The 27107-nt window shown below is 42.3% G+C and overlaps 1 long non-coding RNA gene across 1 annotated transcript in view; it reads right to left on the bottom strand.

Moving 5' to 3' along the window:
• LOC121823986 (uncharacterized) overlaps nt 1-27107 on the bottom strand; it is a 62078-nt gene that overhangs the window by 26634 nt on the left and 8337 nt on the right. The window lies entirely within an intron of this gene.

Raw genomic sequence — 27107 nt, 5'->3', positions numbered from 1 at the left:
GAGTAACGGAGTCAGTGCCTTCATTATGTTCTTGAGGACTGTCCCCTCCACTGTCCCCTCCACTGTCCTCTCCACTGTCCTCTCCACTGTCCTCTCCACTGTCCCCTCCACTGTCCTCTCCACTGTCCCTCCACTGTCCCCTCCACTGTCCTCTCCACTGTCCCCTCCACTGTCCTCTCCACTGTGTCTCCACTGTCCTCTCCGCTGTCCTCTCCACTGTCCCCTCCACTGTCCCCTCCACTGTCCTCTCCACTGTCCTCTCCACTGTCCTCTCCACTGTCCCCTCCACTGTCCTCTCCACTGTGTCTCCACTGTCCTCTCCACTGTCCTCTCCACTGTCCCCTCCACTGTCCTCTCCACTGTCCTCTCCACTGTGTCTCCACTGTCCTCTCCGCTGTCCTCTCCACTGTCCCCTCCACTGTCCCCTCCACTGTCCTCTCCACTGTCCTCTCCACTGTCCCCTCCACTGTGTCTCCACTGTCCCCTCCACTGTCCCCTCCACTGTCCCCTCCACTGTCCTCTCCGCTGTGTCTCTGCTGTCCTCTCCGCTGTCCCCTCCACTGTCCCCTCCACTGTCCCCTCCACTGTCCTCTCCACTGTCCTCTCCGCTGTCCTCTCCACTGTCCTCTCCACTGTCCCCTCCACTGTCCCCTCCACTGTCCTCTCCACTGTCCCCTCCACTGTCCCCTCCACTGTCCTCTCCACTGTCCCCTCCACTGTCCTCTCCACTGTCCCCTCCACTGTCCTCTCCACTGTCCCTCCACTGTGTCTCCACTGTCCTCTCCGCTGTCCCCTCCACTGTCCCCTCCACTGTCCCCTCCACTGTCCTCTCCACTGTCCTCTCCACTGTCCTCTCCACTGTCCCTCCACTGTCCCCTCCACTGTCCCCTCCACTGTCCTCTCCACTGTCCTCTCCACTGTCCTCTCCACTGTCCCCTCCACTGTCCCCTCCACTGTCCCCTCCACTGTCCCCTCCACTGTCCTCTCCACTGTCCCCTCCACTGTCCTCTCCACTGTCCTCTCCACTGTCCCCTCCACTGTCCTCTCCACTGTGTCTCTGCTGTCCTCTCCGCTGTCCTCTCCACTGTCCTCTCCACTGTCCCCTCCACTGTCCCCTCCACTGTCCTCTCCACTGTCCTCTCCACTGTCCCCTCCACTGTCCCCTCCACTGTGTCTCCACTGTCCTCTCCACTGTCCCTCCACTGTGTCTCCACTGTCCTCTCCACTGTCCCCTCCACTGTCCCCTCCACTGTCCTCTCCACTGTCCTCTCCACTGTCCCTCCACTGTCCTCTCCACTGTCCTCTCCACTGTCCCCTCCACTGTCTCCTCCACTGTCCCCTCCACTGTCCCCTCCACTGTCCCCTCCACTGTCCTCTCCACTGTCCCCTCCACTGTCCCCTCCACTGTCCTCTCCGCTGTCCCCTCCGCTGTCCTCTCCACTGTCCCCTCCACTGTCCCCTCCACTGTCCTCTCCGCTGTTCCCTCCACTGTCCTCTCCACCGTCCTCTCCACCGTCCTCTCCACTGTCCTCTCCACTATCCTCTCCGCTGTCGTCTCCACTGTCTCTCCACTGTCCTCTCCACTGTCCCCTCTACTCTCGTCTATTAGATTCCACTTTTGGGAACTATGTCATCCAGGCGGTGGTGGCTCACACCTTTAATCCCAGCACTTGGGAGGCAGAGGCAGGTGGATTTCAGTGAGTTGGAGGACAGCCTTGTCTACCGAGTGAGATCCAGGACAGGCAGATTCATTACACGGAGAAACCACGTTTGGAAAGCCCCCTCACCCTGTAAAGGAAACACTTTAATCTCATCCATACCGTGGTGCCTGTGGGGAATACTAAATGTAACGTGTAGTTTCTGGTGGAGGAAAGCAGTCTGATGAGGGATTCACCAGCGGGTGGACCGTTGTCTATCTCTGTTAGTTCTCACTGACTAGTACAGCCCCCAACACAAGAGCAGTACTCATGGCTGTATGGCTAGGCCACAGAGAGGCCAGAAAGTACTAAATTAAAGGGGAGAATAAAATAAAATAAAAATACTTTGAGAGAGAAAATTTGCATAACTTACAGTATATTGTAATAGTTGTTGTATTTTATTAGTGGTTATTACTGGTTATCGTAATAACTTCTGGTTGTTTCTTATTTATAAATTAAACTGCACAAGAGGCTTGTACATATAGAATCCTCAGTACTGTGGCTGTCTGTAGTTTCAAGATCCACTGAAGAGTCTTAGAACTCATCCCCTGAAGAAAGGGAGGGTGAGACACTATTATACTATATCTATATTCAACGAGGCTCTGAACATATGACTGAGAAATTTAGTGCACACAAGTTCTTATGATCAATTTTGAGGCTGGGCTAGAGGCATTCTTCTCTATCGCTTCATCTTTCACCCCCCTCATTTTCTCAACTCCTACCTTCTTCATAGTCCCTTTCTTTTTATGTTAATGTGCTCATTAGCATGTATCAATTAATGGGTGTCATTATGACATTTTCAAACGTGTATAATATATTTTCATCATATTCACTCCCTGTTATCCTCTGTTGTGTGTCTCCCCCCTGCCCCACCCCACCCCACCCCTGCCCCTGTTAATCCCTCTCTTCAAATAGCCCCCTTCTGTTTTTTCCTTCTGTGACTCAAGGGGTTTCCTTAGGGTTGTTTGCAGGCCTGGGACAGGGTGGCAGTTTGTTTACATGACTGAAGAAAACAGTTCTCCCTCCCTTATCAGCTGTTATCTGTGTATAACCCCCCAGGGAGGGGTGAGTCTCACAGTCCCCTCAGTGACAAGGAGTTGACAGGCTCAATCTCGTGGCCATCTTGTACAGATCGCCACAGAAGCCATGAGGTCCAGAGTGCAGCAGCTACAGCATGCCTGGAAGTCCATGTTGCCATGTTTTCCCTTTCTTGTGTTTTGTTATTTGTTTACATTTTCCTTATTCTCGTTCGTTTTTGTGGTTTGAAAGCTCCGAATCCTGTGCCTATTCTTCTAGCACCTCCCTATAAGTTTTAAAGCACATAGTTACATCTGTCCTATTTGCTCAATATCTGGGTTAGTCTATTTTCAACAGCTTCTGCTCCTGCCTTCACTGCATTGCAGTGAGACATTGACCATGCTTTCAGGATTCTCTCTTGTCACAATCTGACTCTTGTCTTTCAGGCTGACATTGTGAGGGCAATTTTATATATCAAGATTATTGGACAGAGGCTTGAACAAATAACTCTCAGTGAGTCTTTTAGAATAGTGTTGGAAGAGATTAATATTTGAATGATGGACTGGGTAAAGAGGAGAGCATTAGAATACCCACTAACGCAGGCACACATATTCAGTCTCTTGAGGTCCAATAGAGCATGAGAAGGTGAAGGAGTAACAACTTCTCCTCCTGCCTGAGCTGTACCATCCATGTCTGCTTCCTCCATACTCAGTCATCCCTCGTCCTGGAGCGTTTGGATGTGGACTAGACTTACACCCTCATTTAGGAGCACCCTCTAGTTCTCAGACCTGTGAATGAGGACTGAATCATACCATCAATCTTTTCTTCTTCTCTCGCTTGCTGAGGGAGATTGCAGAACTTTTTATCCTTCTTTATTGTGTGAACCAATTGCTATAGAGTGTGTGTATGTGTGTGCATGAGCATATATATATGTGTACATGCATGTGTGAGCGTGTATGTTCAGTTCCTTTGGATAACCCTAAATAATAATACAGGTATTTTCTAAGATGTTTAGCTATAAACTTTTACTAATATTATTTAAGTAAATATAAAACATACATATTCATTTGTTCACCACTTTTCAATTTCTATTCCAATATTTTTTGGACTTAATTTTTTTTTTCTTGAGACAGGGTTTCTCTGTGTAGCTTTGTGCCTTTCCGGGAACTCACTCTGTAGTCCAGGCTGGCCTTGAACTCACACAGATCCACCTGCCTCTGTCTCCCGAGTGCTGGGATTAAAGGCAAGAGCCACCACCACCCGGCTTATTTTTAATTTTTATGGAGTATATAATTATTTCCTTCAGATGATACATGTGATCAGTTTTTAAAAAATATTTGTATGCCTACAAATACCAGTGCTGCTTTATCTGGGCTAAACCTTTTAAGACTGACCTAGTGTGGTTGTACACATGTGACCCCACACTCCAGACACAGGGGCACCAGAGTTGTGCATTTGTTTCAAACAAGTGTGGACCAGGGTTAAATGCTCTGAACACTCTGACAATTCTTTATCAGACCCACCTCTTATTACTAATAAATAAATAACAAAAAATAACACAGGAGCATAACTTTCTGAAGTGTGAGGGAAGTTCTTTTTGTTAGCCTTTGTATGAAAGAAGGAAGGAAAACTAAAATTCTGACTGAAGCAGAACATACAAAACACGTCACAGCAGAATGAGTGTTACATAGATAAAGCCAAGCTCAGAGGAAATGACACCTTTAAGTACATTTATATTTAGTAATTCATACTTACTTATTTTTTCTTATATTTTCATTCAGTGTATGGGCGTTTTGCTTTCAAGTATATATGCGCATATGTGTGCAGTGCCCACAAAAACCAAGGGCCACTAGAGCCCCTGGAACTGGAATTACAGATAGTTGTGTGTTGCCACATGGATGCTGGGAATTGGACCTAGATTCTTTTTTTTTTTTTTTTTTTGGTTTTTCGAGAAGGGTTTCTCTGTATAGCTTTGTGCCTTTCCTGGATCTCGCTCTGTAGACCAGGCTGGCCTCAAACTCACAAAGTTCCACCTGGCTCTGCTTCCTGAGTGTTGGGATTAAAGGCGTGCGCCACCACCGCCTGGCTGGACCTGGATTCTTAAGAAGAGCAGCCAGTGCTCTTAACTGCTGAACCATCTTTCCATCCCCTAATAATTATCAAAAAAGAGTGGACACAGGGCAATTGAAGGCTGAATTGCATTTCAATAAAGAAATGCAACAAAAAGACATTTACACCTGTCTTCATTACTGCTATCACTTCTACTGTTAATTTTAATTAGTTAAAACTGAATAATTTATTTTTGTTTCAAGTGCCATGAGAGATTTCATGACATTTCCCTTCACTGATTTCTAACCAGGTGTCTCAATAGTATTTATTCCAAAAATCCATATTTTTCCACTAATATAAAATTCTACTTTAATCACAGAATGAATCCTCAAAAAGGACTTGGTCTATTTTCGCAACACCATACTATGTTCTCATCATCTGGATGTGTATTTTGGCATGTTTCCTTGCTATTTTAATTACTCTGACTTTGTGACACCTTGTGACCTCTGGGAATAATAAGGCTGTCACCCTTTCAAAGATGTCCTCAACTGTTTCATTAAAAGGAGGTTATTTATTCTGGTTCATGCTTTCAGTCTATGGTTCTGCCGTTGCTTTAGGGCTAAGGAGGTGAGGTGGGCATCATGAAGGTGGGCGTGTCAGAAGAAAGCTGCTCACACCATGGCAGCCAGCGAACAGAGAGAGCCAAGGCTAAGACACGTCTTCATAGGACACGTCCCCAGGCACCTATCTCTTTGTCATATCTTTAATCTTTTGGGTGAATTAAAACTCCTTTTCCAGGTGTAGAAAAGAGCCCTTGAAGATTTAGTAGAATCAACGTACAGATTAAACTAAGAAGCATTAGCTTCTACTGTACTACTTCATCCCCAAACAAGGTTTTCGTCCTGTTTCTGCCATATATGTAAAGTGTACATCATCATCACTCTAATAGCAAGAGAAAAAAGCTGAGCAAACTACAATTCAACACTCAATTACTCAGGAAGTAAGACCAATAATCAACAAATGGTGGCATCTTGATTTTAAAAAGTAATTGCACATTAAAGGAAATAGTTACCTGAACAAAAAGACAGCCATCAGAATGGGAGAAGAGTTTTGCCCAAAGATTAATATCTTAGAGTATACAAAAAAGTTAAAAAGCTAAACAATAAGAAAGCCAATTATCCAAAAAAAGGGGCTTATAGATCTGAACAGAGTTCTCAAAAGAAGAAATAAATGGCAATAAAAACTTAAAAAGCATTCAACATCTTTAGCTATCAGAGAAATGTGTATTAAAATGACTTTGCGGCTCTGTCCCACTCCAGCCAGAATGGCTGTACCAAGCAAACAAGTGACAACACACTCGGGTGAGAATGGGGTAGGGAGCCCTTGTTTACCGTTGGTGCCCAGTGTAAACCAACACAGCCACTTTGAAATTCAGTATATATGGTTCTTTAAACAAAAAAGAACTACTATCAGAAACTTTTGGGATCCAGCCCCTCTAGTCTCCTTCCCAGGGGTCCAGCAATGAGAATAATCTGAGGGAATGAATCTAAGTACACCGAGCTCTACAGTCCGTTTATTTTTTTCCTCTGAGAAAGATTCTATCTATACAGCTTCAATTCACTACTCATGCTTAGCTCCTCCCTGTCACTTTTTCTTCTGTCCACTCATAACTCAATTAAGTTCTTTTCTGTCTCCATCCTCATCTTCATCTTCATTCTTCTCCATCCTCATTCCTTCCCATTCTTCTTCCTGTGACCTGGTCTCAATAACCCTACAATCTGCAAACTCTGCCCTGCTGCCTTCTGGCCCAATGGGTAACTCTGCTGGATGCTAGGAAACCTGCCTCACGGCTTCATTTCCCCTGGTGTGCAAAAAACCCTTTTGTTCTGAGTCAATTGCTTGGGAATGCCACTTGGACTGTGAGAGAGAGGAGGGTCTGAGCTTCATTTGCACAAAAAACAAAGCTATGTACCTGGGAGACAGGTGCTTGGCCTAGGAGACAGGCCTAGAAGACAGACCTTCTCTGCAAGGGTGTTTACCTTAATTCAGATCACCACTTGGTCTGAAAGGCTTATTCTGTCTGCAGTTTTGGTCTAGAATGCTTGAGAGATATTTCAGATAATACACTGTTAAAAGTTTTTGGGAAAGTTATGAGTGCACATGAAATTCATAGCAGGAAACAGCCGATATATTAAAAGCCAAATAACACCAAATACTCCTTGAGATTTGGTTTTTCCTCTGGAAGAATTCCTTGATTCTTCCAGGTATCGCTTTAACATATTAAGCTGAATTCTTACTACATTTCTGTGGCAAACTACTATTCAATCAACTACATCAATTAAGGGCTTATACCCAAAGGGCTCCATATCCTACACAGAGACGCCTGTACATCCATGTTTATTGATGTTCTATTCATAATAACTGGGAAGTAGAATCATCCTAGATATCCAACAACTGATGAACAGACAATGAAAATATTATACCTATACACAATGGAATTCCATTCAGTGTAAAGAAAAATAAAATTTGTAGAAAATGGATGGAGATGGAAAATATTAAATTGAGTGAGGTTTCAGAAAGACATGGTGCATCTTCACTCATAGCGTCATAGATTATAATTTTTATGTTTGTGTTTATATAGATTTGAGTGTGTGCAGAGGCCAGGGAATTAAAATGGACCCGTGAGAAGAGGGGAGAAAAGAGGCTTTAAGGGAGAGGTAATAACTCGTGATATGGAAGAGGAAGGGAAGACTGGGGTGTAAGGTTTAAGCCAGGATGGGGAGCTGGGAGGGGGTGAGAGGAAGGGATGGGTATGCAACCCGAACTAAGTATGAATGAAATATCATAAGGAAGCCTACTTTATAATCTAATTTTAAAAAGAAAATTGACTTAGTTTTTCTTGCTTGCAGGAGGGTCGTGGATGAGCACTGACTGCCAGGGCCAGGACCTGCTACTTGCTCTCCTTCACTGATGGTCAGGAAACACCTCCAGTGGTCAGGTCTCTGGTCAAGGTGGGAAAAGGGAAGGAACAGCTGTGCTAGCCTTTTCTGTTGGTTAGAAGAAGAAACAATTTTAAGGGAGATTGTTTCAACAGACTATCCCTGAAAAGTAGAGACTTTGATAAGCCTAAGTGCCAATGCTTTACTGAGAGGGTCTATCTTTGGCTAGCAAGAGTGAGATGGAGTTGCATTTAAAACACTGATTCCAGGTAGTCACTGCTATGCTGCATCTGGTGTCAAGAAAACAACCACTGTTTGAGCAGTTCTGCACCTTTGACCGTGTAAGATGCTGAGGATCTCAGTGATTTACATGGAGAAATCATGCCTTAGCACAAGCCAATGAAAGAGCAATTGACAACATCTGAGTAAGGCGACAAGCCTTTAATCTCTGCTCTTAGGAGGTAGCAGAGGCAGATAGAGTTCTAGGCCACTCTGATCTACATAGTGACACCCTTTAAAAAAGGGGCAGAGGCTCCGGGGTCCTACCATTGTGCTGTAAGCCTGTAATTAAGACCTCCTACCCCCTTCAAGAAGTGACATTCAATATTTAAAATTAAATAAATATATATATAATTGAATGAATAATGCTAATGTAATCTATGAATACCACAAATGTGATTGATATCATGAGTGTAATTTAAAACATAAATAAAGAAAAAAGAAAAAAGGGGGGCAGAGGAACAAAAGAAAGAAAAGAAATATCTTCTGCTTCCTATCAGTGTCTGCCTCCCTAAAAGCTAACTCCCTTCTGCTTCTGGGTTGTTCTCTAATCTTTGCAGCCACCAGAGAAGTTGATTTCCTTATCCTGAAATGTACTTCTGAGTTTGGGAATGATGAGGGTCCAGATTCTGGGTGCTGGAGTCAGGCTGCAGACCATCACAGGACATGGGATTCCCCAGAGAAACGCTGGTGGTAGGACAAGCAGCTGACAGTCTGGGGACAGTGATTCTGAGAAGATATGAAGATACAAGTCTACTTCTCACTACAACTTATTAACCAGATCTGCTACTTATCCACCTTCAGTGGAGGAGCTTCCCTTGGAGCTGTGTACATGGTTGACTCCTCAGAAATCTGATTTGATTGAAAGGATGGTAGAGAAATTGATATTGGAAATAATAGTTGGGGCATACATTGATTATAGAAAACAATGGTGTTTTAGTCATAGCTATCGTTGCTGTGATGAGACACCATGAGTCAAAGAAACTCAGGGAGCACAGGGTTTATTTCACTCACAGTTCCTCATCAAAAGCAGTGAGGACAGGAACTCAAGCAGGGCAGGAAGCCGGAGGCAGGAGCTGATGCAGAGGCCATGGAGGGGAGCTGCTTGCTGTCTTGCTCCCCATGGAGTGGGACCTCCCACATTAATCATTAATTAATAAAATCCCCAATAGGCTTGCCTACAGCCCAATCTCATGGAGGCATTTTCTCAGTTGAGACTTCCTCCTCTCCAGTGACTCTAGCTTGTGTCAAGTTGACATGAAAACCAGCTGGCACAAATAGTGGCTTTTTATCCACGCATATAACATTCTTTGTCCAAATTACTCCCCATTGTGGACGTTTTTCTATATGCTGTGAATGTGTGTGCTCTGATTGGTTGACAAGTAAAGCTATTTGGCCTATGGCAAGTCAGGTTATAACAAGGTGGGAAATTGAAGAGAGAGGGAGAAGAAAGGAAGAGGGAAAAGAACAGCATATAATGGCACACAGGTAAAGTCATGGAACATTTGGCAACATTAGATTAACAGAAATGGGCTGAGTTTAGTTATAAGAGTTAGCTAGCAAGGAAATTGAGCCATAGGCCATGGCCATGCAATTCGCAATTGATATAAGCCTCTGTGTGTTTACTTGGGTCTGAGTGACTGCAGGTCCAGGCAGGACAGAGGAAAACTTCCGACTACACCCCATTACCATCTCCCTCCTTCCCTCATCTCTAATAATCACTCTTCTATTTTTCACTCATCACTCCGCCCTCTGATTTCACACAGGAGATAAAACAGTTATTTTGCTTGACATGGTGAACTCTAGTTTCATCAGTTTTCCTGTAAACTGTATGATTTCATTCTTCCTTGGCGCTCTCTCTCTCTCTCTCTCTCTCTCTCTCTCTCTCTCTCTCTCTTCCCCCTTTCTTTATCCAGTCATCCACTGATGGGTATGAGGCTGAGTCTGTAACTCGGCGGATGTGAGTACGTGCTGTAGTAAGCATGGGTCTGCTAAGTCCTGACTTCTTTCCTTTGGGTATACACCCAGGCAGACATAGCTGGATCACATGGTAGTTCTATTTTTAGTTTTCAGGAACATCAATCCTTGCTTCTATCCTGGTGGGGACACTGTCTTATCTATACTAGTAACCAACTTTCCAAATTAAGGGGAAAAGGAATTTGTTGGCAGAATGCCACCTGTTCTCTGGCTTGACTAAAGACCAGGTTATTGCTTATTTGCAGAAAACATGAGAACTATAGAAATCCAAGTAGCCAGAGGCACACCAAAGTCAGGCCACATCCAGAGAATAGTACAACAATGCTGTTGTTGCTACCACCCCTCGACACCAGACACTGCTCCTGTGCTGCTATTTCTGGGCCCCTGTGCTGCCATCTTTATCAGTGGGATGACTTAAATACTTAGTTGCAGTTTTTCAGAGTTAAATTCCTAGGCAAGAGCATACAACTACATGCTTGCCCTCCATAGATGGGATGTGGAGAGAATCATTTGGCACTTTCAGTTTCCACCAAGCTGGAAAAGACCCTGGCTCCCCCTACTTCATGACCGCTGCTTGTCTGTACTTACTGATGGGTTCACATCTTGAACAAAGGATGGTCCATTACTTTGACTCTCCAGTATTCACTTTCATGCTACTACAAACTAATCACATCCCTGAATGTTCATAGTAAATTTATCCCAAATAATCACACTCTTCTCTCAAGGTGAAGTATCTAATGGCTAAATACATGATTGTAATCCCGGCACACAGAAGGCTGAAGCAAGAAGATCACCATGACTCTGAGGCCAGCTTGGGCTACATAATGAGACCTTGTCTCTAAAATCATATATGTAATAAAAAGTCCTGCTAAGTACTGTTCCCTATCCATGTCTGATACAGAATTCTTCAATAGTCTATGCTATGTGGGCTATATTATAAACTGTATGCCTTCCATCTATCCTCCTGTGATAATTAATATGAGAATGTGTAAGCTTATATATTTGGATGCTTTGTCCCTCGTTGCTGGAATCATGTTTTGGGAAAGATTAGGAAGTATGATGTTGTTGAAGGAGGTGTGTCACTGGGTGTGGGCTTAGAGGTTTCAAAGGCCCATGCCAAGTCCAGGCTCACTCTCTCTGCCTTGTGCTGGATTGGATGTAAAATATCAGCTACTGCTCCAGCACCACACCTGCCTGCTGTACATCACCACACCCCCTGCCGTGATGGACATGGACTCACCTCTGAAACTGTAAGCAAGCCCCCAGTTGAATGCTCTCTTTAATAAATTGCCTAGGTCAGATGTCTCTTCACAGCAATAGAACAGTATCTAAGACACCATCTCATACACGACATTTCTTTTGAGTCTCTTTATATTCTCTTAATTTCAGGTGCCATTGGCCAAATGCTTTGCCTTGATGCCTGCCTGTTGTGTGATATGTTGATTGTGTTCTGACAAATAAAGCTTGCTTGGAGTCAGAGGGTGGAGCTAGCCACTAGCTGACCAAAATTAATCATAGAGGTTTGGAGGACTGTAGATAGATAGGAGGCAGGAAGTAGTAAGGTGGGGCAGAGAGAGGGTCTCAGCCCTTTTGGAAGAAGGAACGGAAGAGGTAGGAAGCTCTGATGGCTGCTTCCCTGCTTCTCTGATCTTTCAGGTTCTTACCCCAGTATCTGACTCCTGATTTTTTATTGGTAAAGAATAATTAGTTAAGGCTTAACTTGGCACCCAACATGGGTCATAAATCCATGAGATAGCTGCTTACCTCTGGCTTTGCAGCAGCCACCAGCCACCAGAGCTGCACCCGTCTGAGCTGCCATGACGCTGGCTGGCTTTTCCTTTCTTTCCCAAGCCCTCTGAGTGAGTCTGGGATATTCTGGTTGCACCCTCTCTACAACAGTCTCCACAGGCCCCAAGCTCCACAGGTGCCTTGGCTCCAAATGCCTCCAGAGTTCACTACCCAGCACTGGCTGACTGCCTTCGGGCAGCTCTGTGCTCTCACTTCCCACATCTGTCACATGTGCTGCTCCCACACATTCCTGTGTCTGCCTTTCAGATGGCTGGCTCCATGGCTCCTTCTCCCTGTGGGTTGTGGGCTTCTCTTGGACTCCCTCCTCAGGCTTCTGACACCCTGGGTTAGTCACCTCAACACCTGCTCAGGCTTCTGTTACTGTTGCAACCACCACATACTCTCAGCTGACAACTACGAGAGTAGCTGCAGCTGCCCTCAGCTGTGTGCTCTGCTCAGCCATCCTGTGCAGCAGCAGCCAGCCTCATGCTTCACTGTCATTATCAGTAAATCTGGTGAGACACCTGGGAATTCTTAAAGGGTGACTTAGTTACAAAAATGTTTTATCCCCATGTTGAAAATGGGAAATACTATGATGCACAGAGTTAGGTTTCTGTATGATTCTGCAATGGATGGTTTGAAAATGGAGCAATTAAATGAAGGGATAATTATTATCTAGGATTAACATAATGTCAATTATTATTTTGGTTATTCTCATTTTATCCCCCCAAAAGTTGGTTGATATCAGTGCTGAATACGAAAAATTGACTGGTAAGATAAAATTCTTAAAAAGATAGACTAATGAAGTTAAGAAAAATATTCACACACAAACAGAAACACAGACTAATAAAACTAAAAAATATTCACACACAGACAGAGGAGTTTAGAACAGAAGTTACCACACCATTACATTATGAAACTGAAGAGGAGTGGTCCAAGTTTACTAGAAAACTAGCTTTATTTTATCCAGTCACCATTCAAGAATGACCACCAGATGATAAGCACCATTAAGGATATACAAAAGTTAACTGGGTTCCTACAAAACATTACATTTAAAGAGATTTAAGGAAACAATAGTTTCATATGCTATGCATTCACCTTTTGTGAAGGAGATGTTAAATTCAAGGGCCACTCAGACAAGAATTATTCCACAAGACTGGAAAGATTTAGTTACAGCAATATTGGAATCTGGTTCTCAGCTGCAGTGGAACACTTGGTGGAGAGATGAAGCTAGGGTTATAGAACAACAAAGTAGGGGTAGAGGTTATGAGATTTCCCAACATCAAATCCTTGGTGAGGGTCATTATGCTGGTGTGGAAAGACAGGTGACACCTGATGATCAGCTGGCCCTGTGCTGTACAGCAGCTTTGAATACTTGGGGCAAGATTGAAGAATCAGGAAAGAGGACTGAGCCACCTACTAAAATTATACAAGGCCTAAAAGAAGCCTTCACTGATTTTTTTACAAAGATTGACTTCAGCTGTCAATAGAATGATATCAGATCCAGAAGTTCAACAAATATTAATTGAATCTTTGGCTTTTGAAAACATTAATTCAGAATGTAAAAGGGTGATCTGGCCTTTAAAGGCAAGATCAGCACCCATAGATGAATGGATTAGAAATATGGCTGATATTGGATCTCATGCTTATAATGATACTTAGATAGGAGAAGTGACTTCTAAAAATTTTAAGATTAAAAAAAAAAGATTAGATGTTTTAATTGTGGTAAACCAAGTCATGTGAAAAGGGATTGTAGGCAAGGCAATTCCTAGGAACAATTTTTTTTTTTCTGGAGAGAATCCAAACAGAAGTTCCCAGCCTTCTGGAATACACAGAAGGTACAGCAAAAGGCCGATATTGAATTAATGAATGCACATCAACATGGGACAGGCAAGGTAACCCTTTGCCATTAGGAAAAATCATAGGGACCCTCTTGCAGGCCTCCATATCAAACTTGGTTCAGTCATTCCCTGACAGCATTGGGGGAACTCCTCCACAGAGCAGTTAAAAGACTTAACACCTGTTATAAAAAAAATTCTGCTCTGGATGACAGAACAGCCTTAAAAGATAAAACAAAATTTTCAAAAGAAACCATAAAGCAAATATTTTTACAAACTTCTATACATGATCAAAGACCAATGTTAAACACACACACACACACACACACACACACACACACACACACACCACACACACACACACACACACACACACACACACGACATTGTAATTGAGGGTTTGGTAGACACAGGGGCAGATGTACTAATAATTACACCAAAATCTTGACATCCAAATTGGCCTCTTCAGGAGATAAGTGTTCAGCTTTGACAGATTGGAACTTTATCTTAGGTAAAACAAAGCACAAGATGGGTTGAATAGAAGAGAAAGGAAAATTAAAGCCATGTGTGGCTAACATAGCAATAAATTTATGGGGATGTGATTTTTGTTACGGCAATGGAATACCCAGATTAACATTCCTCCAATCTCAGACACAAACCATAAACTAACTTATGTTTCTGAAAAAAATATTAAAAGGTATTATAAAAAAAATTCACTGACCATTCAGGTTGTACATAAAGAGGGCACAACAGCTGCTGATCTTTCAAAGGCACCAACAGCCCTACCTTTAAGACAGTTAACTGACAACCCTGTCTGGATGGAACAATGGTCTTTGATATCAGGAAAATTACAGCTATTAGAACAGCTGGTACAGGAGCAGCTAAAGCAGTCTTTGAAATTCTCCTGTATTTGTTATTAAAAAGAAATCTGGAAATGGAAAATGGTAACAGATCTAAGAGCTATTAATAAGGTGATTTAGCCAATGGGCTCTTTACAGCCTGGAATTTTCTTGCCTTCTCTATTACCTAAAGGATGGTCTATTATAGTGATTGATTCAAAGGAGTGCTTTTTTTTCCATACCTTTGCAAGAACAGGATAGAGAAAAATTTGCCTTCTCAGTGTCTACTTATAATAATATCCAGCCTGTTAAAAGTTATCAGTGGAAAATTCTTCCACAAGGAATGTTAAATAGTTCTATCTTATATCAATATTTTGTAAAACAGTCACTGGAAATAACTTGTAATCAGTTCCCTCAATTTATAATTTATCATTATATGGATGATATCTTACTAGCTGATTCAGATGCAGATACCTTAGAGAAAATGTTTGAAGAAGTAAAAAAAAAAATACATGTTGGGGATTACAAATTGGTCCTAAAAAATACAAAGAGAAGATTCTATTAATTACCTAAAATATAAGATAGGTTTACAAAAAATTCAACCATGGAAAGTACAAATCAGGAGAGATCAATTACAAACTCTTAATGATTTTGAAAAATTGCTGGGAGATATTAACTGGTTACAGCCCACAATTGGATTGACAACTCAAGAACTAAGTAATTTATTTCAAACATTACAAGGTAATAAGGACTTAAATAGTCCAAGAAAATTATCACCTGAGTCTGAGAAGAAATTGGCTTCAATAGAAAAGAAATTATAGGATGACACATGGGTCATTTGGATTCAGAGCTTGATTGCATTCTGGTTATTTTACCTTCTATGCATTCTCCTACTGAAATTCTAAGGCAGAGAGAAGATATCATCTTAGAATGGATATTTTTACCATTCAAACAGAGAAAAAATTCAAGACCTATGTAGAAAAGGTTTCTGAGTTGGTCTTATAGGGGGAAACTAAGACTTTTTCTATTAGCAGGAATCATTCAAGCTAAGCTAACTTACAAGACTAACAAACGCTTTTCATTTGATCATATATAACTTTCTAAAAAGGAAACTACCCAAAGTTAGGATTGGGACAGGATTTCATGTTTGTCTTTCCAGGACAATGAAGGCATCCAACTAAAGAATCTGAAGACCACTGGGCAAATGAGACATCTGAAGACAAAGGACAAGTAAGTCATCCAGAGAAAATGTCCCAGGGAAAAGGGTAAATTGACCTGGTATATCACATTCCCAACAGGATACAATTTCATAAATCTTCCCAAATGTTTGTTTCTGCTGTCCTCTACAGACATATGAGACAAATGGTCTTTTGGTAGTCCCAGTTCCATTAAAAATTAAAGCTGCTTTGGAGTTGGAGTGTGTCTCTCTCCTTCTCTAAACCCAAGCATGCTTGTTAAAGGAAAAATTCAAAATCTCTGTCTCATGCCTGCAGAGTCACCTGATATGAGACAGAGTAAAAACCAAAATTAAGGGACTATTCTATTGCCAGAAATCTCATAATTCTTTGATTTTATTTTGAGTTTTAAAACTTCTCTTAAGGTATAAATATTATCTCAAAATTTATAAAACTAATATTATATATATATTAAATTTTTTGTCATGATATTAAGGGTCATACAGAGTACTAAATAATTCTAGAAAAAGGCTTTATTTAGCTTCCTGTACATGATTTTGCATTTGAGTCTTTTATCAGGTGACTAGGAATTAAATTTTTTGTGCTCTAGATGTGCTTAACAAATTGTGGTCCTTTAAACTCTTTGAGATCTGCTGCATATGACATTTAAAATGTCTTTATTTATGCATTTAAATAAACTGCATTTATTTAAAATGCAGTGAACCATGACCATTCCTAACAGCAACCTTTGAAGTCTTCAAAAGGAGGATGAGGCCCCACAACATTTTCACCCAGAGTGTAATAATGTCACTAAGCCGAGAAACACCACTCAAATGTTGGCTTTGGACTATAAACTGTTCAGGACAATTTCAAGGTGGCTAGCTGAGATGGTCCAGACTCACAGACTCCTCTCATATGGACTTGAAAGAAGCTCTGCACTTTCCCTTTATATAGAAACTGGACAAAAATGATACAACTAGCTCTCCCAGTACTTGACAATTATCCCATTTTTTTAGGGTCCCCTAAAGATGCCACCACCCTCAGACAACAGGAAGTCATTTTAAGAACATGATGCGTACATTCCCAAGAAGTGGGGTAGGCTTTTTTGTTGTTGTTGTTGTTCAGTGGGTTATGGATATTTGTCATCCTCTAGGGGCATTAGCTACAAGTTGTTATTGGTAATGGCCAGAAAAAAAAACTGAACAAAGGAGATTAGATTCAGGGATCTTGTTCTGAAAAGAACATTGGGGGATATAGAAATGATAGGATAAAAGTGTAGATTATTGAATCTGCTTTTAAACAAACAAAAAAACCTATCAGTCTTAAAAATTTTACATTGGTATGGATTTTTGTATATTAATACAAATTTGAGGTTATTTTTGTTATATTGTAAATATGATTCTACTCTTGTTTAAGATTTTTTGTATATTGATACCAATTTATGATTATTTTTGTGAGAACATACTGTACATATGTTTCTACTCTTGTTTAAGGTATTGTACCTATACACCTCATTTAACAATGTAATATAAATTTCTAGTTCTTGAAAATTATTATTGTAAACTATTTAGGATAATATAGAATGCAGGTTAGTAGTTAGTTCCTATTACAATGAAACTTGTGGTCATGTTAGGTAAGTTTTTAAGGTTAAACAGGTATGTTTTAGATAGGTGGTCTTCAAGCACTTCAGAGATACAGAATATGGCATTTAAGATGCCTTAATAACATAAGGTTTTTTTATGACAATGAAAAATGTCTGCTCCTGGCAGCACCAATCTACTTCAGAGAAGATGATAGGCATTGAAGGAACTCCATATGGTGTTTACTTTCTTTATGGCAAAAGTTAGTTACTGGGTAAGAAACTGCCCTCACCTCAAATGCTAATGGTATGGTGTCCAAATTAGAGAAGCAGGATATAAAAGAAAGTGACTGCCAAACTTTGCCAAGACAAGGTGGAACAGTTCTTCAAAATCCTGATTCATAGAAAAGTCTATCAGATATTCTAGGCCTGCAGGCCAACATTGCAGAGGAATCTTGGGTGACTGTCCAGGCAACCAACTGTTTCTGTCATTTCTTAGTTTTGGAAGTTGTTTGCTCTGTACTTAATGTTTACTCAGGTCTCTGATGGAATTGAAGACTAGATAGTTATAATTATAGTTTTCCTTGTTAACAAATTCAGAAAAGAAACCCACAAAAGAGGTGTAAAGTGTATAAGGTTGAGAGACATAAAAAGATACTTTGGGTTTGGTAATAGTAGTTAGGATGGAAAGTGAATTAGGTACAACTCTTTGGACTCACCAAGATAGGATAGATAATGGAGTATTTTCTCTGAATATGTCTAACACAAATGGATTGAACATTGTTAATGTAATTCTTATCTGTATGTATTTGTATAGTTATTGTACTTATTGTATACATTATATAACTATGTTAGTTAAACACTTCCCTTTTTATTTAGACAAAAAGGGGAAAATGTTGTGTGGTGTTTTGTGTTCTGACAAATAAAGCTTGCTCTGAGTCAGAGGGTGAAGCTAGCCACTAGCTTATCAAAATTAGCCATAGATGTTTGTAGGACTGTAGATAGATAGGAGGCAGGAAGTAGTAAGGTGGAGCAGAGAGAGGGTCTTGGCTTTTTTGGAGGAAGGAACAGAAGAGGTGGGAAGCTCTGATGGCTGCTCCCCTGCTTCTCCAATCTTTCAGGTTCTTACCCCAATATCTGACTCCTGATTTTTTATTGGTAAAGAATAATTAGTTAAGGCTCCATCTGCATATTTGGGTGACAGACTATGGCTGGGTGCAGTGCTATTCACACCTCATGTGAGTAGCCTGTAGTGTAGATCTACAGAGTTCCCGAGCACTGCTAAGTGGTTTGGCTTATTGGTCAGAGACCTAAAGGGAATAAGAATAGGTCAGGGGCAATTAGTAAAAGAGACCAATGAGAGTGTTCATAAAAGCACATGGATGTTTATGACTCACAAGAGCATGCACAGTAAAAGAGGCTTTCAAATTTGACCATTCGCAATTCTTTTTTCACATTCAATTCTAATCCATCTGGAAATCTTTTTTTTTTTTTTTTTTTTTTCAAGACAGGGTTTCTCTGTGTAACTTTGGAGCCTGTCCTGGATTTCACTCTGTAGACCAGGCTGGCCTCGAGCTCACTGAGATCCGATTGGCTCTCCTTCCGAGTGCTGGGATTAAAGGCATGCGCCACCACCACCTGACTCCATCTGGAAATCTTAATGGGTTTACCTTTAAATTATATTTAGATTCCAGTTACTTTTCATACCTCCCTGCTACTTCTCCAGTCAAAACAAATTTTCCTTCCTGGGCCATTTAAATTGCTTCCCTAATATTAATGACCCCAAATGTGCCACCTCCTTTCATTTTATCTTCCAATATGGTGGACAGATTGAACTTTATTGTAACATGCAAGTCAGATCTCACTTGCCTTCTCTTCAGAATTTTCTAGTGGCTTCTTATTCCAGTCAAAACAAGTCAGCAGTCTAGCTCCCCCCATCCCTCCATCCCCCAGAGGCTCTGGTGCTGGGCTCCCTCGTGCCCTCTTCATCTTATGCTTTCTCTGAGTTTGCTCCATCGTGACTCCCATGGCCACTCCGCTGCTTCCATAACATGTCCCATGTTTCTGCCTCTGGACTTCCATGGTACTTTCCTCTCCACGACCATTCTTCCTGGGCTATGCTCTTGGCTCTCTCTTACTCCGTCAAGTTGTGATCCGAAAGTAAGCATTCCAGTGAAGCCAAGCCTGGATCTGCTGTTGGAACTGGACTCCCTACTAAGACGCCTGCTCCATTTCCAGAGTTTCCAGCTCCTGTACACTTTACCTATTTGTGCATGGACAGCGTAAACTCCCTAAGAGGCAGGGATTTTTCTGTTTTGCTGGTACCAGGTCTTTGGTGTTTAATGTCCAGTATGTAGTAAATGTCTAAAAATACTTGTTGGGTGGATGAGTTTACTTCAAGGGTCTATAGACTTTTGGCAGTCCCCTTCTGCTAGAGTAAGTATCTTGAGTGGTTGTCTCACAAGCTCAGTCACCCGATTAGAGAACTCATCAGTAAACACAACCAAGGAAGGTGTGGTCTGAGAAGACCCATGAGAGAGAGAGAGAGAGAGAGAGAGAGAGAGAGAGAGAGAGAGAGGAAGAGAGAGAGAGAGAGAGAGAAGAGAGAGAGAGGGAGAGAGAGAGGGAGAGAGAGAGAGAGGGAGAGAGAGAGGGAAGAGAGAGAGAGAGAGAGAGAGAGAGAGAGAGAGAGAGAGAGAGAGAGAGAGAGAGAGAGAACTAGGCTAAGGAAGGTGTGGTCTGAGACCTATGAGAGAGAGATAGGTGTGCATGCACAGTCTCACTTTACTTGCAATCTGTTGAACTGTTACTGTGGAATCAAGAATACACAGAAGATGAGGAAAATAAGTCCTGGAAAGTTGAGAGACATCCCTTTTGTAATAGTAAATCCAACTGCAATCTACTGTCCCCAAACAAAGCACCAGCATATTACTGTTTATTAAAGAAACATACTTTGATAAAACACCACTACCAGAGGCAAACTGGGGAGGAAAGGGTTTATTTTATCTTTTAGATTGTAGTCCATCATCCAGAGAAGTCAGAGCTTACTGCCTTGTTCCTTATGGCTTGCTCAGTCTGCTTTCTTAGAGCACCTGGGCCACCAGTCCAGGGGTGGAAGCACCTCCCATTGAGCCAGGCCCCCCCACATTATTCATCAATCAAGAAAATGCACCACAAGCTTGCCTACAGGCCGATCTGGGGCAGGGGATTTTCTCAGCTGAGGTTCCCTCTTCCAAAATGTCTAGCTTGTTTCAAGCTAACACGAAACTAGCCAGCACAAATGGCAAAAGTGAAAATGGTTTTAAAAATACATAGAGGGCCTGTCATGTGGGTGTACACTTTAAAATCCCCTAAAACATCACATCCGCGACTCTCTAGTTTCTAGGGTTGTGCATTGCTATCTTCTGAGTCTTATGGCAAAATCAGATGGTTGCGGCAGCTAAGAAAAACACAGGAGACACGTAGCATGGAAAAAAGACACCATCTCAACAAAGGCTGACTTTCTTTATCAGTGTGAACCTGTGAACCCAGTGAGCACCCCCAAATCTACATGTCTGATGATGCTGTGAGTCACTGCATGACTCATGGCTCACTGGCCACTACAAAACAGAAACATGAGGAATAATTTACTGCCTAGGCCAAAAGGACTTGAAAGAGCGTTCCCACCCACCACACGAGTGATCTATCAAGTTAGAGTAAGACGCTGTCCTTTCTTCTTCTTGGAGGGGATTAGTTCTCCCTCTTGGTGTGTCAGATAAGCCCCTGGTTTCACTAATAATCTCCCAGTGAACCGGCCTATTCCTGTACCTGCCTACTCAGGCTCCTTCTGCATAGCAGAACCTGGAGAGTGCCTCAGTTCACAAAAATGTACTTCATCACTCCTCAGAGCAAGATGGCTTCTTGGACCAATGCTTTACTTCCCCCTCCCTTGACCGTGACACTGAACAGACTCGGAATGAACTGTCTCTGACTGAACAAGCAAGAAATTACTCTCAGGCCAAGACACTTTGTTCTTCAAAACTGGTTCTCTCTTTTGCTTGTAAGAATCAAAGTCCCAGGGACCACATTTAGGGGCATAAAGATGAGCATCACGTTTCTGAAGGGCTAAAGCCTTTTCTTCCTCAAGGCCTTTTCAATGTGGCTTCTGTTTTAATAGGTGAACTGTGTGCACAGGATGGTAATGTTTCTGCTCTCCTCAGGAGCCTGGGGTTCTGTTTGGGGTCACTGTATGGCCTTCTCAAGAGCTGGTAAATTCCCTCTTTGGAGTTCCCCCATCTCTAGGGCGGTGCCTGACACCTGAACAGGCCATCTTTCACAGTTTAGCCAGGCCACAGTGTAAGGCTAGGCCTCTGGTGCAGGAAACAGTCTGGCATCTGCAGTTTCTCTCATTCTGTAGGCAGCACTATGAAAATGGTCTTTGACATCCATCAGATGTACACTCCTTTTGTAACAGCAGGAAGCAACTGCGAGGAATATTCTTCCCTTGGTAATCTGGGCCTGCCTCCCTAACGCTCTTCATGGCACCAAGAAAGCATCTTCTGCTTGTGGGCCCTACTGCTACGCACAGATCATCTCACAGGCAATGAGGTAAAGTGGGAACCATGAGACACCCTGGTTCCACCTCATGCTGGGGCTTTCCTGGTTCATATGCAGAATGCTAGGTCATCTGAGTGATCTCAGAGGGGAGAATGATTGGGTGGGTCGGCGTTTTTCTGTTTTCAAAAACAGACAGTGGCAGCAGAAAGGAGTTCCTACTCTGTTGAGAGGAACCCCGGGAGAGATGATCTCTGTTTCTTCCTTCATTGTGAGTTTTTTGATGTAGTTGGAAGGTTTCTCTGGTCCCGCTAGGCCACCGCAGTCCTGCAGCCCGCTTATAAAATAGTTACTCAGAAGCTTATATTAATTATAACTGCTTGACCATTAGCTCAGGCTTATTACTGACTAGATCTTACACTTAAATTAACCCATAATACTTATCTATGTTTAGCCACGGTGACTCCTGACTTAGCCTTCCTCTTCCCAGAGTTCTCTTCGTCTGCTTGCCCACCTATACTTCCCGCCTGGCTATTGACCAATCAGCGTTGTATTTATCAACCAACCAGAACAACACATTCACAGCATACAGAACGACATCCCACAGCACTTTGCTGTCGCATAACTCCTTAAGTAAGCATTGATCGAATTCTTACTTTGAACTGGAATTAAGCTCATCTTGTAGATAAATAATATAGAGATAAATACTGTCGGAAATACATAAGAAGACCCAAAGAGCTGAGGTAAGTCTACATTTGTTGAGAGCAGACTGAGCCCAAAAAGTAAAAGTAAAAAGCAAAACAACAACAAACCCTAAAACAAAGCTCAGAAGGTGGAGGGCACACGGAAGTCATGTGCTCAGTGCTTCCTGAGGCTGGATCTGAGGTTTCTGGAGTCTGAGAACTTCATCCACTCAGATACTTTCCTGCTGAAAGATAAAATAGTGTCTGGGTTATGATCATATCAGTGGGGATATTTTTAAAACACAGATTGTTAATTTATTGTTTTTTAATTGTGAAAAGAACTCGTTTCAAACTGGTGACATTTTATTCATAATTTAAAATGGCATTCTTTTGAAAACCTAGTTAATCTAAACTATTAACTTTTTTCAACTGAAAAGTTTGTCGCTTGTGAAATATTTTTCTTTTGGGGGGTTGTTTCGATTTAATTTCTAGGAGGAAAGATGGGGTGTGATGGAGCGAAAGTTGCTCACCCCTGAGAATGGTCCAAGTTGAGCAATGAGTACACGAAGCATCATTGTTCCCTTCTCTCTGTTCACCTAGATGAGTGCTTGATAATGCTTATACCTTTGGAAACAGGTTCCAAATATATCCAAGTCATGTGGAAATTTGAAAGGAGACAAGCCTGGTTCTACTATGTTCTGATTGTATGACACTGGACAACTTCTTAACTCTTTGAGGCCTGCATGTTCATTGTGATTGGTAATTAGTTGAAATTAAATGCCTTGTGGACTTTGGGAGAAAATGTGGTGTTCTAGAGCAATATCCTAATCAGTAATGAAATTTATATTTTATTTCATCTTGCCTTTTGGCTAGGCAAAATAAATGAAAAGGATGTATTTAGTATTCACTGTTAAAAGAATGAGTCTGGGGGCTGGAGAGATGGCTCAGAGGTTAAGAGCACTGGCTGCTCTTCCAGAGGTCCTGAGTTCAATTCCCAGCATCCACATGGGGGCTCACAGCCATCCGTAATGAGATCTGGCGCCCTCTTCTGGCGGGCAGGCAGAGCACTGTATATACATAATAAATAAATGTTTAAAAAAAAAAAAAGAATGAGGCTGGAGAAGTAGATGCATGTCCACGTGTATGTGTGTTTGCTCCAGAGGGCTGGGAGGACAGGAATGAAAAAGTGAGGCAATTCTAAAGCATTAATAACTGAAAAGGCACCAGAGTGACTTGATGCAGACCTTAGTGCACACCTAGGACCTGACTGTTTTAGTTAAGGTTTCTATTGCTGCCATGAAACACCGTGACCAAAAGCAAGTCAGGGAGGAAAGGGTTTATCGGGCTTGCACTTCAGCATTGCTGTTCATCACTGAAGGAAGTCAGGACAGGAACTCACACAGGTCAGGATCCTGGAGGCAGGAGCTGATGCAGAGGCCATGGGGGAGGGGAGCTGCTTACTGGCTTGTTTCCCCTGGCTTGCTCAGCCTGCTTTCTTTACAGTCCTCTGCTCTACAAACTTCAGCCTGCTTTCTTATAGAGTCCAGGACCACCAGCCCAGAGATGAATCCCCCACCATGGGCTGGGCTCTCCCCCTTTGATCACTAAATGAGAAAATGCCTTACAGCTGGATCTTATGGAGGCATTTCCTCAGCTGAGGCTCCTGCCTCTGATGACTGGAACTTGTGTCAAGTGGACACACAAAACCAGCCAGTACAGTGACTTTGAATTAGGTAAAATCATACAAGAAAACGATGAAAAGGTGAAAAGTCTATTAGAAAAGTGTCCACAAGCAAACAACAAGGAGATCTTAGAAGCCTGCTAAGCTTCTAAGAGCACTGGAGAAAGAGAAACTAAGTCATGGGATCTGGGAGTAGGAAGTGATGTTCTTTTAGGACCTGGTAAAAAGACCTGTTGATGCAAGCACGGAAGAAGGCAGGAGCTGACGGGGTTACAGGCAGGTCCGCGTGGCATCGAGGGTGGTCCCTGGAGCATCCTCTGAGTAGAGAGTGAATGAAAAGGCTGAAAGGTTCCAAGAGTTATCCTGATCTCAGACCCCCACCCCCTCTACACACATTCTGACGAGCTAGCCGTTCTCTTGCTTTGTAAAAAGTGTTCTCTCCACCAGGCATCAGCAGATGGAGTCTTTGCAGCAATTAAGTTTGAAATACTGGACGGAAAAGTGGGAGATCTGGGTAATATTTGCCAATATTCTGAACTGTCTCTCTTCCTTCATGTACCAGAGTGAAGAGGCCATAGTAAAGTTGGGCAGAAGCAAGCCCTCTCATACACTTGGAGGCTTTTAGTGCTCCTATTTTAAACATGCATATTCTATCAGTGAACATCAGATAGAAAAAAACTATCTGTATAAATTAAAATAAGCAGAAAAATTGAGGAAAAATGAGTTTTATTTTATTTTTTAAGATTAGAAAAATGTTATTTATATATTTGAATGTGTCTATGTAAATTTTTGCCACATCGGGGCAGGCACCCAAGGAGGCCAGAAGAGGATGTTAGATCTCCTAGAGCTGGAGTGGCAGGCAGTTGTGAGTCTTGTGATGTGGGTGCTGGGAACTGAACTCAAGTCCTCTGAAAGAGAAGTAAGTGTTCCTAATGGCCGAGCCATTTCTCCAGCCTTAAAACAAGAGTCTCTAAAGAACTTACAAACAGAATATTTGATACTTCTTATACCAAAAGCTAAAAATCTAATTCCTCTGGTGCTAAATATGACTTTAGTTGTTTCTCTGAAGAAAGCACTAGACTGTGTCTCAGGGAAAAGGAACTCGGGCTGAAGAAGTGACTTCCCCCAAGAGGCAGAGTGCAGGGAGGAGAAAGCTGCCCCTAGAGAGCACTGTGGAATGGCAGCCATTTACCCAAGCTTACTGGGAGAGCCTAAAGTTCATAGGACGTCAGGTAGACTTCAAGAACGGCTTTGCTTTAGGGCAGTGAAAACTTGGCTGCCAGTCAAAGGATTCTATGGTGTCATCCAGCAAAGCCCCAAAGCATGACCTGGAGGGGTGGACTTGTGTCTAAGTCACTTTCCTGAGTCCCAGAGGGAAGTGCGGCAGGAGAAATAGTTGAAGAAATAATGGTTGAAATCTCCAGACTTAGTGAAAAGTGTAAACTTCCAGGCCCAGAAAGAAAAGTAAACTTCAAGAAAGAAAGACAGGAAGAAAACTATTGTAATACACCTCAAGTTGAAATTCAAACAGGTCAAAATTTAAAAGTAGCCAAAACAAAATAAAAAACAAAAAACAAAATATATGTGTAGAAGATTAAAGATAAGGCAAAAAGCATTTTTTGTTTCACAAATAACAAAAGACATATAACAATGGAGCCGTATTCTTAAATTATAACAAGAAAAAGTTGTCGGCTTGCCATTTGCCGACAAAGATAGCTTACGAAAGGTCCCGGGAGACGGTTCAGCAGGCAGGAGTGAGAACCACTGCCGGCACCCACGTCAGGCAGCTCACAACCACCACTAACTCCAGCTCCAGGGGTCTGACAGACTCTGCTGGCATCTGCAGGTACCACACGCAAACACACACACACACACACACACACACACACACACACACACACGTATAAACATACACACACGAGCACACACACATACACAGACATGCAATACACACACACACACACACACACACGCACACGCACACGCACACACACACGCACACGCACGCACGCGCGCGCGCGCACACACACACATACACAGACATGCAATACACACACGTATGCACACACATGCATGTGCACACAATTAGAAATTAAAATAACTATTTTAAAAACTTTCAAAATGCAAATAAGGGACTAGAGAACGGCTCTGTGGATAAGAGCGCTTGCTGCTGTACAGAGGGCGTGGGTGTTGGAAGCAGCCATGTGTAACTGCAGTTCCAGGGCATCTGACACCTTCTTCTAGCCTCTGTGGGCACCAAGCATGCATGTGCTACATGCACTCACACATACACATAAAGATAAAGAAATCTCTAAAAAAACAAAAAAACAAAAACAAAAACCCAGAAAGAAATCATCGTCCTCAGACCTGTACAAGAAGTATTACCAAAGGAATCTTGATGTAAACAAAATAAAGAACGGCACCAAAAATGGTAAACACATAAGTAGAAAAATGCTATTACTTATATCTCTTTAAAGTATAATTTAATTTAATGCAAAACTAACAGCAGTAGATTGTGAAACTCACAACACATAGGTGTAGAATTAAAACATTGACAACAGCCGGGCCGTGGTGGCGCATGCCTTTAATTCCAGCACTCGGGAGGCAGAGCCAGGCAGATCTCTGTGAGTCTGAGGCCAGCCTGGACTACAAAGTGAGATCCAGGACAGGCACCAAAGCTACACAGAGAAACCCTGTCTTGAAAAACTAAAAGCACATAACTGTTGCTAATCCCTTTTGTATTAAGCTGGTTTCTTTCTTTACCACAGCCCGGGGTTTCTGCACATGGGGACTCTCCTGACTGTCTTAGAATTTCTCTGGTCCTTTGGTAAATTCAGTTGGCTCACTAATGACAAGCTGGTGAGTTGGCTTCACCCAAGGTGGTAGGGACTGTTGGCTGAGAAAAGTGTGAATGTTGAAGCTAAGGATAGAGTTGGCTCATGGAACATTTTATCTGTTTTCTGAGTTTCTTGTCCCAGTACATCAACAAATTTGCTTTTGCTTAAAGATTTTCCCACAAGAACATTTGCCAAA

Source organism: Peromyscus maniculatus, chromosome 19, assembly GCF_049852395.1.
Source record: "Peromyscus maniculatus bairdii isolate BWxNUB_F1_BW_parent chromosome 19, HU_Pman_BW_mat_3.1, whole genome shotgun sequence".
Lineage (NCBI taxonomy): Eukaryota > Metazoa > Chordata > Mammalia > Rodentia > Cricetidae > Peromyscus > Peromyscus maniculatus.
This window is presented reverse-complemented; position numbering and strand designations above follow the sequence as displayed.